General features: G+C 41.4%; 1 protein-coding gene across 4 annotated transcripts in view; it reads left to right on the top strand.

Annotated features, from left to right (window-relative positions):
* The first annotated feature begins 609 nt into the window (after window positions 1-609).
* COL6A3 (collagen type VI alpha 3 chain) overlaps window positions 610-12,832 on the top strand; it is a 136,795-nt gene continuing 124,572 nt past the window's right edge. For 2 of the 4 annotated variants that reach the window (XM_032212903.1, XM_032212900.1), the window contains exon 1: window positions 610-902. The gene's annotated coding sequence lies outside the window, so the exon portion shown is untranslated. The remainder of the gene's footprint in view (window positions 903-12,832) is intronic. The other 2 variants (XM_032212901.1, XM_032212902.1) reach the window with 2 other exon arrangements.

Raw genomic sequence — 12,832 nt, forward strand, 5'->3', positions numbered from 1 at the left:
TCTATTCTATTCTATTCTATTCTATTCTTAATTTTGTTCTAACTTAAAGTAAGAGGTTACTTTACTATATATTTAAACCTGTGCTGAAGAAAGTCAGAAGATTGTTGCTTTTTTGGTCACTTTTTAACTTTTTCCATTTTTTTATCCTCTCTCTCCCATTTTACTCCTTTTTATTATTTTGTATTTTATATATTTTTTGAAATTCATACATTTTTCAAACAGGAGAGAAGGTAGAGGTTCACTTCCAATGTTATAAATATAACATTCAGATAGGATTTGGACAGTTATTTGAGTGTCATAAACATAAGAGAGACTCCAGAATTTACATTTAAGTAAATAGACCAGAACTAACATTTCAAAAGTGGTATGTGTAAAAATTAATTGCATTTCTCATTTTTTGCTCCCCCCAAACAACCGATGCATAATCTGGTGGCAACATGTAAAACAGAAAATGTTAGTTCTCCTTTCCTCAAAGGTGACTGGGAGGAGGTACTTCATGCAGAAAGCGCATGTTAAAACTAGAACAGAGGCAATGCTAAACTGTGACATCATCTTCCATACAGGGGCCAGCAGAAACAACTATTTGCTCTTTGAGCAAATCTGCTTTTCATTTACAGTTTGGTCAGTGAGTGAGGAGGCCTTGATTGTAATATTAGAGACAATCCCGTTTTGAGCCTCTTCCACCAAAAGGCAGTTCAGTTCTTCACTGCGCTTACCCAGTTGGAGGGATTTGCCTTTAAAAAAAAAAGAACACTATTCAGAATCCCAACTTCCTCTCCTTCACTGTGGAGAAAAGCATAGAGGGAACCAGGGACGTTTAGCAAAATGAGAAGCTGAGTTTAATGTGCAAATAATTCCTTCAAAAAAAGTCCCGGAATTCTTAATTCTACATTTACTCAGGGGTAAGTACTTTGTTTTCTTTTATTGTAGAAAGGATTTTTATATAAGAATCTCTGTCAATTTGAATTGAATTCTATGGATATTATCTAGATGGAACACACTGAAGTAGTAGGGGCAACTGGGAGAGAAAGCCTGGGGGAGTGGGGAAGGAACAGTTTCATCTGTTGAGTTGACAGGAGGCAGCGAACCTCAACCCAATCTCAGTGGGCACTCAAGATGGGTTGGGAGTTAATTGTTTTTGGGAGGGGGGAGGTGCTCATTGAAGACTATGATTTGAAGGGAGGGAGGCAGAGAAAATCCTTACATCTGCATTGAAATGTATGTCTTTTCTCCTGTTTATGAATGTATTGGTTTGGATCTTCTCTTTTACAACTTTATTCTCTGTTTAAGGGGTCAATTCTGTTTGTAGTAAAGTTAATAGGATTTCTATTACCATCCTTTCAAAAAAAAAAAGCCATAATGTTTCTTCATTTTGCTAGTTGCTCTGCTTTGAAAAGTTATGTTTGAATGATGGGGAGTGGGCAGAAAGCAGGGGTGGTAGGATTGACTCCAGAGATACAGCAAACAAACCTAGGGATGGTTGAGTTAAAGTGCTATTTCGCATTCTCCTTGTACTTTTTCTAAATGACTGGGACTAAAAGGAGTGAAGGGAGATGATTCTCAGAAGGGACAGTGCCAGATTCAGTACTGAAAAGATTATGTAAACAAGTGTGTAGCTTGACACCTCAGAAAGCTTACTCCCCCAATGTTTTGAGGGGGAAGAAAACACAGGGGTACGCAGATGGAATAAAGACAGTAAAAACTAAGGTGAAACAATGTCTTGCCTTTCTTGGAAAGATTGCTCAATTTCAATCAGGGAGAGTTAGGGAATGTAAAGTTAAACATGTATCCATGCATTACTTTGATCTCTGTGGAGTGTTTTCTGAGTATTGGGCTGCCACCTGGGCAGATGAAACCATGCCTAATTATTTTTCTGCACAGCTTTTTTTTAACTCTTCTGTCCCATCTCCATATGCTCCCAGTTGAACCACAAATGCATGTTTATATCAAAGGATAGATACTTATAAACATAGCCAGGGTCCATCTTAAACAATAAGTCTCATGAAGGGCTGCTGAGAAAAGGTTTCCTATGAAGTCTTTCATGTCATAGAGCAATATACCTCTCTTTTTGCAAAATGAAGCGACCGGGCAGTTCTGCAGGGGTTAATAAGTAAAGTTCTTCAAGATGAGCAGGAGGAAGAGACTGATATAGTCTGCAAGATCAACTGTATGGATTCTTGTTTCTCTTGTGAAGTAATTCTACTTGGAAAGTTTAATTAAGCAAATTGGTATCTCTGGAAATAGTTACAATCATACTGAAAGGAATCTGAAATGTGGTTTTCAAGGGCACTATTCTAGATCAATTTCAAGAATGTTTATTGTTTCAACTAAAGCTGCAGGGTGTTTTACACTTTATTATTTATAAATGATTTAAAACTTTCAGGAAATTCAACTAAATTTACATTCTACAAAGCAGACATTTTTGAAAAGGAGGTGTTAGTAATTAAGTGGCAAATCTTGAACTTGGAGTGGGTGGGGAAGTAACAAAAATATGTTCACATAGCCACTTTTTTTTAAAAAAAAAGGTTGATGAGTTAAATCTGGAATTTTCATTCTTCAATGTGCAAATATAAGTTAGATTTAATGTGCAAATATAAATAACATTTAATTATTTGATAAACTCATTTATGTTTTTGTATGGGCCTAGATAGGCTTTTCTTTTTCTGCCAGCTTCAGCCCATTCTACAGGATGGAGATAATACTGTCTGACCTAAATTGGTTGGTACGGATGGCTATGTATTTAAAGCAAAATATGTAATGCTATGAACTTCATAGGAGAGAGAAATTGACCCAGAAGATATTAAGCAGAAAAGGGCTGTGCTAGCAAACTATTTCTTGGTTGCAAACTAAATGGTAGAGTGTACAGTAAATAGAACCTTCCACAGTGGATAATAACAGAATATGACTGTCATTCTTGATATGACAGTTTGTACTTGCTATCTTCCTATTTTACTTTGTCTGTGAAATGTTGGAATATCGTATGAGAAAATTCAATGCTCTCTGACATTTGTGATATGACCTGATCACCTTGCACCTATACATGTACATGTCCTATTCCCTAAAGCCTGGTTCTAACCTAAGTATGAAAAACAATTTCTGTCGGTATTCGGTAGAACTGTGCAGCACTTTGGAATTAATTTAGAAAAGGCCTTCAAAGTGTACAGAACCCTGAACAGACCACCCATTTGCAGTTATTCAAAGGAGCAGTGATTTTTCTGTGGCTGGGCTGCTGCTTTCTGAAGCTGCCACGCAATCGAAAGAAAAGACCCAGTTACTTTCAAGAGTTAAAAACAGATGCTGGTTTTGCATTCCTTTGGCTTCCAAAAGGCCTTTTGGAACTGAATCCTAGACATAGTAAAGCGTTCAGTAAAACATGCTAAATTGGAACTGAAACTTTAATTGGTTGATGTAGTTAATTATTTTATGTCCCTACACAACATTGCTTAATTGTTTTTATGTCCCTACATTACTTTCTGCTGATTTCTACTTTGTAAAGAAGTCAAATTTATGGTATAGAATTGTGGTGGTGTTGGGGGAGAACTTTGGTGAATGTGCTTCTTTTCTGTTAAACTTTATAGGTGATGTATAATGAAACAAACAATGGGCCATTTAAGAAGTAAAAAACATGTTTTGCTTATAGGACCTAATGCCCCAACTACTTCTTTGCTCCTGCTATGATTCATAATACAGCATAGTTCAAAGCCAGTGTTTTAATAATCTTGCATTAAGGATGGGGAACTGCTCTTGAGGGCCTAATGCAGGGGTGTCAATCTCAAGACCTGCAGGCCACATTTGGGAGTGCGCTTAGATCTAGCCCGCAGGACGACCCTGGAAACAGCAAAGGACTGGCTTGCAATGACTCTACCATCAAAAATGGAGCTCGGGAGGTTGCACATAGCATTTGTTCTGTTTCCACTGGCAGAGGGTTGCAGGAGGTTTTGCAGCCGAAAATGGAGCTCAGGAGCCTGTTTTCATTGGCAGAGTGCTCTGGCACCACAGACACCCCTGACATGAGTGATGTCAAGCTGGCCATGAGTGATGTCAAGCACACCCCCTCCACCTGAGGTCAAACGCAACACTGATGTGGCCCTCAGTGAAATCGAGTTTGACACCCATGACCTAATGCATTCTTACAGAAAGGCCCATCTGGCTAATAAGACCTAGAACAAAATCCTTTGGCTTCCTCCCAAATTGTTCTCTCTGCCTCCTGTTTTCTGATACTCTGTGTCATACTTCTATGGAGGATTTTTACTGCTGTTTAAAAGGAACCTGACTGGCAGGATCAATTCTGACTCATCTATCACACTATCTATCACAAAGTATGGGCAAGGGAAGGAGAAACCAATTCTGCAGATGTTCTAGCAACTACTGCCAGAATTAACAGAACAGAATAACAGAGTTGGAAGGAACTTGGAGGTCTTCTAATCTAGTGATGGTGAACCTATGACACGCGTGTCAGTGCTGACACGCGTAGCCATTTGGGGTGACACGCACAGGATTTCATGCGATTCATCCTCGGCTCCTGCACGGCCGCCGAGGATGAAAGAATCTGTGCTGGAGGAACAGGGGGGGGCGGGACGTGTGATCTCCCCCGCCCACACTCACTTACTGTATCGCCGCCGCCCCTTTCTGAGCGCAGGGGCTGCTGGTAAGGCGTGCGTGCCGTGCGCACACACGTCATCAGTGCAGCGAGGGAGGACCCGCAGGAGAGGAGCGCGGGAACAGTGCGCGCCTCTCTCCAGTCAGGCCGGCACAGAGAGTCTACTCCTGGGACTGTTGGTTACGACCACAACACAGCAGGGAACAGCGGAGTGCCAACGGGAACTGTGAGTGCCATTAGCAGCAACTATTGGGGTGCTATGGACTTGTAATTGCCCACAATAACTGAGATAAGTGAGGGGGAGGTTGTGTTAGCTTGTTAGGCTAGTTAACCCCCAATTGGCTATCTATAATTCTATCTGCTGTCACTGGCCCACTGATGGAGCACCCAAAAAATAAAAAACAAAGGTTAAGTAAAGGGAGTGGTAGTGGCAGTGGCCGACCCTTTCAAGAGACATGGAGCGAGATGTATGGCATTATAGAAAAAAATGGCAGATCATTTTGCGTTCTATGTACTGAAACGGTAGTAAGCAGAACGTGGAATATAAATAGACATTTTGAAACTAATCATTCCCAGCTCTTGGAAAAAAGTGAGGATGAAAGAAGTTACTAAGCAGGTATGTTAAATAATTTGTTTTTGGTTTATTAAATACAATTATATATTGCAATTATACATTTTTGTAGTTTAAACTATAAATTGCGCAAAATTATGTTTTTGTCGAAGTGACACACAACGCGAGTTATGCTCGATTTTTTGCAGATTTTTGACACACCATGCCAAAAAGGTTGCCCATCACTGTTCTAATCCAACCTGCTCAAGCAGGAGACCCTCTACACATGATGGCAAACCTATGGCACGTGTGCCAGAGGTGACACGCAGAAACTTCTCTGTGGGCATGCGTGCCATCATCAGCTGCTCTTCTGGTTTCTGGTGTGCACTTGTACACTGGCCAGCTGATCTTTGTGGGTGACAGAGCATTGGAAACCCAAAGACCAGCATGCACACTGGAAACCAGAAGAGCAGGTGGCTGGTGCACACACCTGGTCTTCTGGTTTCCAGTGCTCCGGTGCACACATGCACATGCATGCATCCACGCATTCCAGTTTGGGCACTCAGTGCTGAAAAGGTTCACCATCATTGCCCTATACCATTCCAGACAATTGACTATCCAGGCTCTTCTTAGAAGCCTCCAGAGATAGAGCACTTTCAATTTTTCAAAATATCAAATTTTTCAAATTCCAAATTTTTAAAGAGAGAAAGTTGGAGTGTGGGAGTAATAGTGTTTTTATGACAGTGAACAGAAACAGAGGAAAGGTGAAGCTTTCCAAGAGGAGAGATGGAAAGAATGCTATCTTGCCTTCTATTGTGAGGGTAACATTATCCTTTCTGAAGCCAGGCCCTGATATAATTGTGCCCAGAAAGGAAAATGGGAAGCAGAATCCTTCAACTAGAGTCTGTGCCTCCCTATTGATTGTGGTGTCAATTACATGTATGTATGTATGTATGTATGTATGTATGTATGTATGTACCATTTCTATAGTCATTCAACTAAATGCAATTGACTCAGGGGTGGGTTCCAGCAGGCACTATTGTCGGTTCGCTTGTGGGTGCACTGCATGTGTGCACTTCGTGCACGTATGCACAGTACAATAAAAATTGTTCTGCGCAAAAGCAAAAAACAAGAGAAATGATACGGGGGCATGGCGGGCCTGGGTTGCTGCTAGTTCCAGAGACCCAGGCTGCCAAACCACTACTGGTTCAGCAGAATTGGTCCGAACTGGTCGGAACTCACCACTGCGTTGATTCTGGATGGCAAACAATAACACAATTAAAACAATAAAAATCACAAAAAGGCAACAGAAAATTATCATAATTTCATAAAAATTCACAGTTAGACTACTAGGTAATATGGCCCCTAACACTTTCAGAGTTCCAGGCTCATACATATAGCTAAGTCTTTAGAGCAGGGGTCTCCAAACTTGGCAACTTAAAGACTTGTAGACTTCAACTCCCAGAATTCCTCAGCTAGCCATACTGGCTGGGAAATTCTGGGAGTTGAAATCCACAAGTTTTAATGTTGCCAAGTTTGGAGACCCTTGCTTTAGAGCATTATGAAAGGGTAATGGGGTTTGGGTCATCTTCAAAGGAAAAATGTTCTAGAGGGAAGAATTTACTGCTGAGGAGACATGTCACTTGAGCTAATATTCCTTGGTTGACAGGGCCCTCAGCATCCACAATCTATTCAACTGAATTGGATGGGGATAAACTATTGGAAGATGGCTCATTAGATAACCAGGTCTCAAATCCCATCTTTGTGAATAACATAACTGTATTACTAATCTGAATATCAGGGGAGGGGCTGTTGGAAAGGAGAGGAGCCATTCCTAAGGATTCTCCACATCAGTCCCTGCAGTTGGCATTCTTTTGATTTTTGGACCCTTATCGACCTTTTTCTTTCTGATTTCACTGGAAAGGCAATTCAGCCTGGAGAAGGTAACTTATGAAATAATCAGGCTCTGAGTTTTAAAGATAGCAAGTACCATTCTGAATTGCACCTAGAAGCTAACTGGAAACCAGTATGTTACATGGGCAACTAACATCACTGCTAATGAGTGACCATGGCTGCAACTGACATACAAGTTAAAATTAAGCAAAGGCTGGTCTCCACATGCTGTTCAAAAACAATCTAGGATGACCTTTGACTATAAGCAAGCTGTTTCTGGAGAAATACCAAATGTTATTTTCATTTAAGACCATTGAAAGCTGTTTCTTGAGATTAAAATTAGATCCAGGTGGATGCAGGAATTCTGCTTCTCTCATGCCAATGGATAGGTTTCCTTTGCATAACTAGACAAAGAGGTAAAACATCAAATCCATGTATAATTTTAGAGAATCAACTGTGTGTTCTAGAAAGAATAATAAAATACAAACTTAAGAGTGAAGAAGAATCTGTGAATAGTTTGGAAAGCTTTTCCTTAGGTAGATGTCTTTGAAAAACCAGGCCAAATGCCTCGAGGTTTTCTCTTGTACTCTCTTCCTGATCAGTTGCCTGGGTGAGAAATGTTTTCCTTGCCAAACATCATTTCCTGGCCCTATGTCCAATTGCTCCTGACCAAAATTGGAATGGCTCATATCATTCCAGTGGTTTCAGTGGGAGTTTTCAGTTAGGACAGAGTTTCTGCCATCTATGTGCAGTTTTTCCCCTCATGATGATTCATAGACTACTCACAAGTATTCTTGGCTTGAGAAAGAAGAAGAAAGAGTCCTACAATTTCCTTGCACTTAACTCCCAGGAATGGTTCCCATGAAGATACCCTCATTCTCAGTTGCATCTTAACTCCCCAATCCTCCATAGCTGCCCCAAAGGGGAAAAAAATACCTCCCAAAATCTGTGCCTGAGCCTTCTGCTATCCTTGATCAGATCCTGTCTGGAACAACTTATGGAGTTTTGCATGGTTGCCACATTTAATCTGATGCCTTTATCCCTTGTCTGGAAGCTATTAAGAATCCTCTGCTTTGACTGAGCAATGTCTTTTTTCTATTTTTAGCAAGTATTTTAGATTCTTATTGAAATCCACTTTCTGGAATAAACTATTGTGATTAAGTCCCCCCCCCCTTTTGATAAACTGTGTATCTGTTTAAATATGATGATGAGTATTCTTTATTCATATTTAACCTAGAATAATGAAAGTCAGCAGTTTCAAGGCTGTAATATTTTTGGCTTAGTTTACAGGGATAGAATTAATGACTGTCATTCTCATCCTTTAATTCCTCTATATGTTCTGGCAGAATTGGAGAAAGGGCGGGAAAGGAAATATCATGTCACATGCTGTTTCGAAAGAGCCATAAGTCTCCAGCAACTGTTGCGTTCTGTAAAATATAGCAATGTGATCCATTTCCCTACCCCCAAATTATGTATTTATAATATTCATTTGGTTTTATTCCCAGAATTCTTTTCCATACTCCTATTTTTGGTGGTGGTATTTTTATTATTAATATTACTATCTACTGATTCAGTGAAAGTTATAACATACTTACCTGTGTGGGTAGTCCAAAAATAAGATATAAGAGTTCATAATCCAACAAATTAGGGAGGGGATATCAAATCTAGTTGACATATCTCTGCACAGTTCTTTTCTCACAAGAACCAACTAGGGCAGTCCTGTGCTCTGCATTATCTCCATCTCAGTTTAGGCATAAAGGAGTAAGAAAAAGGTCATGTAGGATAAGTGGAAATAGACATAAGGATCAGCTTTGTTAAACTTCCAATTTCTTGGGGTTTTGAAGCGCAGGCCTATGCCTGAGTGTGATAAATTTAATTCTGGGTTTAATAATTAAAAAACCATGTTTATTAATTAAAACAAATAAGAGAATAATTCATTAAATGTAGCAAAAAATTAGGAAGTCAAGCTAGCTTGAAAAGGTCCTTATATTTACTGCTCATGGAGAAAAGATACATAATTTTGCTCACCCTTGTCTTTGGACTATTGTGCTGATTGCCACCCTCCTATAAGTAGGAGCTGAGTCTAGGACAATAATTAATATTTTCTTTCTTTACTTTAAGTCAATTAAAACAGTTAATATAGTGAATTTCCAGTCATATATGTAAAAAAATTTTCTTGCAATATTTTAATTTAACAATATTTTTTGACTCTTTGAAGGCCTCAGTCAAACCTTCTTGAGCTCCCTTTAGCATTATGGCTTTATGTGTTCTTCTCATCATGTCCCCCTCTGATATATGAAATTCATCAGATTGACCAAGACCAATTCTGTCCTAAAATCAGATCGGAGCAAAGCCTGCAAGAGTCTAGATATTAAGATGGTATATAGATAGTCATATACATTTGTTCAATAAATATATCAATCTCCAGGAGTAGTTGTAATAGGGATGACACCACTTCCTCAATCATTTTGCTAAGAAAAAGTATTCATCACTGAATTACGGTGACCTTCTCAGCCCAGAAATTACCACCACTGAGATCTGAAGAGTAGCAAGCACAGGTGATAGTGTGACCTGGTTTGCTAAATCAGTAATGACCTCTGGCTGGCCCTGCCCCCTCCCACCTGGGCGCCCTCTTGCTGCTCACTTGCCACACCCAGTCACCCCGCTGGCTCGATTGTCCCACCTGTTCGATGCCTGCTCATCCTGCCTGCCAGTTCAATGCTTGCCCTGGCCATCCCAGCCCTATTTATGTTGCCTTTGCCACACAGCCCAGCTAATCATCTCGCCAGTCGGCTCCTTGCCTTGCACGCTCTGCTCAGCTCACCAAAGGTAAGCATGCCACCTGTTTGCTCTTCACCTTGGGTCAGAAGCCAGGATCCCAGGGATGGGCCATTCCCCGAGGCCCCAGAGCCGCCGCCTGCCTTGCCTGGGGAACATGCCATTCCCCGGCTCCAATCTTGCCCCAGAGTCACCATCTGCTCACCGTCTGCCTCAGCGAGGTCAAGAAACACACCATTGCCTTGGAGCCCCTGCCTGCTCACCACCCACTCAGCTCGTCACCCACTCACCCTCCACCTCGCTCACCTACCTTCTGTTCCTGTCACCTTAATGGTGGTGGGACACGACAAGGCTTGGCCACCTTTTGCAGGAAGTCTCCAGCCACCAGTTGTTTTAGGTTGTTTTCCACGCAGCTCCACTGTGATGTCGTCTCTCTGGTGCAGCAGGCAGTTCACCTGGCAAGGCAAGGAGGCAGCTGCAAGCGGCACTGGCAGGCAGTGGGGTGCATGTGCATGGTGGCCCCGAAGAACAGGACAGCGGCGATGGTAACATGACAAGTCCCATGATCATCGCCGCTGTCGTTGCCCTGTTCATGCTGGCCATGTATGCGTGCCCCATTGCCTACCAGTGCTGCTCACAGTTGGCTGTTAGATATGGTCAGGAGAATGGCCTGCTGCGCTGGAGGGAGGGCGTCACAGCAGAACTGCTCATAAGGCCATATGTCAGCCACAGTCTTTTAAGATATTTTGACATGGGGGGAAGGGGACCATAAAGGGACAGGCAGCCACAGGACCTGCCTTCTGAGCAGCCCCACTGCAGAGGGAGGCAGAAAAGTTTGGCTTCGCTCTGCTGCAGCATTTAACGTGGCTGATTTTCTCCTCCTTCTTGGGCTCATACACACAGATCAAACATGAGAAGGTGGCGAGAAGCAGCCAGGTTGAGTGCTAGAAGACTTGGCTGAACTTTTCTGTGGGTTCTGTGGGCATGATTTAGGTGGGTGTGGCTTGGTGGGGTGATGCCGCCCCACCTTGGCATGAATGACATTGAGTTCGCCAAGCCCGCTCGGTTCACATAATCCTCCCATCAAGCCACGCCTACCAAGCCACACCCACCAAGCCATGGCCACAGAATTGGCAGGGGGAAAAATTGAATACCACCACTGGTAGCAAGAGATACTCCTTTATACAATATATCATTCACCAACCCTTGGACTCACTTCATCAGTCCCCTTTAGCTAATTTGTATTAACCATAATGGAGAAGGGTCATCATCCTGGGGTAACAGGAATTTCCATTAGAGCCTTACCCATGTTCTCAGCCACAAAATCTGAGGTGTGTCCCACAAAAATGATAAAACAAGATGGAGGATTAATCTTCTAATCTATATCTGTAATAATTCCAGTGAGTACCCACAACATTCAGAAATTTTTCATATTCCATACAACTCCAATATAACCTATCTCAATGGGCTCCAGAGGGGTGGTGATAGTATAGATTGCAAAAAATCAAACCTCACTGGAAAATAATCATATCTACCCAACTCCTGGACTATGAATTGGTTTGAGATAACACAAGGTTATTATAAAGATCATGAAATCTTAAGCTGGCTCATGATTACTGAAATCATAGTTTCCATGGGATTTACCAAGAGACAATCTTTTGGTCAGGGAGGCTGTTAAATAACAGGTTTCAGCTGTCCCAACTTGGTCAATTAGAAAGCAAGACACTTAGGCACATGGTTAGCCAAAATCATACTTTACTAAAGCCAAGTGGTTACAGAAGAAGCAAAACTGGATCTGAGAGTTTCCTGCCCAAAGTATATAGTTGACCTTTCCATGTCACCTTCCACCTTCTAGCTATCACATGTCCAATTAGGTGCTAACAAATTGTTTTGGGGAAAAAAGTCCCTGTCTGTACAGTTGGTATTCCTTTCTTGTCCTTGAAGTAGCCAGAGTTTCTCATGGGACAGTCCAAGGCTTGGTTTCGTTTCCTCGTGGTACCCTGGCAATCCTCTCTCTCATTACATGCAATTTCCTCTCCTCACCATTTCAATAGCAGGCTAACAGCAAGATGCAGCGTAGCAAAATGACAGCAGGATGATAGCAGAACCTATCATCAATATTTCCAGTTTGCTGCTGTGGTTTAAGTAAAGATACAGATCTGCAGATTTCAAACATTTTTTCAGTGATGGACCAACACAAACAAATAAACATTTAAATAAAGCAGAACTGAACAGAACCAAATGGAACAGGCCATAGTAATATATTACAATTCAGGGTGAAATCATCGGTGGGTAACAAAGTTCTGCCTAATTTTCCAAACAGTGTAAGAAAGACTTAGCTATGTTCAGAGAAACTGAATCATACTGATCCAACAATAGTAGTTGTACATATAACAGATCAGAGTTTCTGGATATTTAATCTTTAATCAGATTTAATCATCTGTTATGAGTCTGTGAATCCCCGATAGAAGGGACAATAAAATAGGATATGAGCTGTAGTTTCACATGGGCACAGACTCAGCTCTTATGGAACTTTTTTTTATATTGCACCCCCCCCCCCCGAACTGCTGTGGACAGAGTGTTACAACAGAAGTTACATGATATAAATATCTCACTGGTTTGGGAGGGGGTTGTCCCAAAAATGTTCTTGGGTAAAGCAGACAGGTCCTGTTTAACTTCTGATCTTTAATACGTTGTATAAATGCACTAAGAGCATGCTCATAGCCCATCATTTAGAACTCCTTCTTGGAGAGGCCAAGATGTTGGAGATTTACAAATACAAATATTTGTAATCCATTTTGATTTGTAGTTACCCTCCATAAAGAAAGGGCTCAGATCTGTGGGGAAGAACAGTAGTTTCAGCCAATGTGTGATAATGCAGCTCCATGCTCCAGTTTTGACCTTGAACAACACTGCCTCCTCCTTAGACCTTCATTAGTAACACAGGGGCTACCTGCAATGTGATCTTTAGAAAATTAGGATGAACCTTTTTGAGAGAGGAAAAAGAGGAA

The sequence above is a fragment of the Thamnophis elegans genome, chromosome 3, assembly GCF_009769535.1.
Source record: "Thamnophis elegans isolate rThaEle1 chromosome 3, rThaEle1.pri, whole genome shotgun sequence".
Classification (NCBI taxonomy): Eukaryota; Metazoa; Chordata; class Lepidosauria; order Squamata; family Colubridae; genus Thamnophis; species Thamnophis elegans.